Below are 2,231 nucleotides of genomic sequence, written 5' to 3'. Positions count from 1 at the left end.
TTAGACCCTGACTGACAACAATAATCATGATCTATATTTTGATTGAATCAATATGGAAATAAATTAAATCCAGACTATTGCTATTATTGTAATTAACAAATACATAATTTTTACTTACTTTCCTTCCTTCACAATACTAAATAGCAATTAAAAAATAAACTATAAATGATATTATAATCAAAAGTATGTATATAATTTCGTACTAATCAAAATGTATTTTTAATTGTACAAAATACATTTTATGGATGCTAGGTTGCTGGCCCTGATCACCAACCCGCAGAAGTAGATGACGGAGATCTTCGCCTATAGCAGCCGCCTTTCCCTTAGAGCTTGACGCGCTCACCAGTACTCGGATGCCCCCAGGACTTAGCTCCAAGTGTAGTGTGGGTTGGTAATGCAGGACCACAGCGGCGGGCCAGGAGACTGGTAGAAAGCAGCTGGTAGTCAAACGATAGCCAAGGTCAAGGGTCACAGGCAAGCAGGATAATCAGTAAACACGAAAGAAGTCGGGGACACGGGCAAAGTAGCAGGGTCCAAAGTACAAACCAGAAGAGTCAGGGTCACAATCCAAGCAGGGGGTCAAAACACGGGAGATCCAACAGAATATCCAGAGGACAGCAACAGGAAACAGGAGCAGGTCAACAAACTAAACAGCAAGCTATAACCGGCAGTGAGGCTGCAGACCTCACTGCCTTAAATACTCAGGGAGACCAATCAGGGCTTGTCCCTGAGAAACACACACACACTGAAACTAATAAATGAGAGCTAGTGAGCTCTCGCGCGCGCGTACCCGGCTTCTTACATTGCCGGGACGCGGTGCTGAAGAGGCATCCGACCATTGCCTTAGTCGGGTACTGGGCGGAAGTAACGTCCCCGTCAACAAGGTGACGGCCGGGACGCCAGGGAGCACAGGAAGCGAGCCGCAGTGGCTATGAGTACCGCCGCGGGTCGTGACAATGGAAGAAACTGATTTGACAACAACACAAAAAACAGTCACTTTCAATTTGAGCAATATTAAACATACCAGGATATTACAGGCAAAGCAAAATTGGGTGCACAATACCACTACTGTTTTATTTGTCTTTAACCCCAAATTTATATTATACTACTATTTTCCTCTAAATAGAGCATGTTTTATTGAAGTAAAACAACTGTAAGAGAAGCACTTAGAAAATAGTTGTATGTCTGTCCTGTGCCTTTTAAACTTCAGGGAAATTGTTTTGTGTGTTGGAAAGACAGCTTTTGAATAGGTTTGGTTCAAGAGAGAGCTGATTTAAGGGTTCCTTGAGTGAATAGAGAAAAGAGCAGGCCTCAGTTCCTGGTGACCAGTTCGGGTCTTCTGGCCTACACCCCAGACAACTGGCTGATTAGCAGTCGCAAGGTCTAAATAAAAGGGTGTGACCCACTACCTGGAGAAAGAAGCAGGGAAGTATTTGCTGAGAGGGACACCTGTTTTTTGTAAGTGGGACAAAACCTGCCTGTATATTTATTGTGTGTATGGGCTGGATACTATGTTCCCCAGAAACAGATAGTTAGAACTGAACAGGCTAGAACGTATGTATGTTAGTTAGATTTAGACAGGCTAGAACGTATGTATGTTAGTTAGATTTAGACAGGCTAGAACTTATGTATATTAGATTTAGAGGGGCTAGAACTTATGTATGTTAGCTAGATTTAGACAGGCTAGAACTTATGTATGGTAGTTAGAGTTAGACCATATTTGCCTACTCTCCCGGAAATTCCGGGACGCTCCCAAATTTCGGGGAGTCCTCCCGGACTCCCGGAAGAGTAGACAACCCTCCCAGATCCTTAAAAAATGCCCAAATTCACAGCATTGAATATCGGGGGGCGGGGCTTAATCCAATAATTAAACCCTGCCCCCGCTATTCAATGCTGTGAATTTAGGCAATTTATTGTGGGGGCGTGGCTGTGGTGACGCGAAGACGTCACCATGGCCCCTCCTACCCATCACGTGATCTGTCCCTCCGGAGGACAGAGTCACAAAGTCGGCAACAATGAGTTAGACAAGCTAGAACTAATTTTGTTGTTTTTGCTATTTGCTTATTTATTCTCAAATAAATCTAGTTGCACCAGACTGCTGTGCTTTTGTCTCACTTACTGGCTGCTGTGTTACAAAGAGCCAGAATCTACACCAAGAGAATCCGGTCACACAATATGAACTTATATCTATGTAGTTAGCTCTATTATGGTTGTAACGAAAGACATGGAAA

The sequence above is a fragment of the Mixophyes fleayi genome, chromosome 3 (assembly GCF_038048845.1).
Source record: "Mixophyes fleayi isolate aMixFle1 chromosome 3, aMixFle1.hap1, whole genome shotgun sequence".
Taxonomy (NCBI): domain Eukaryota; kingdom Metazoa; phylum Chordata; class Amphibia; order Anura; family Limnodynastidae; genus Mixophyes; species Mixophyes fleayi.
Note: the sequence above shows the minus strand (reverse complement) of the source record.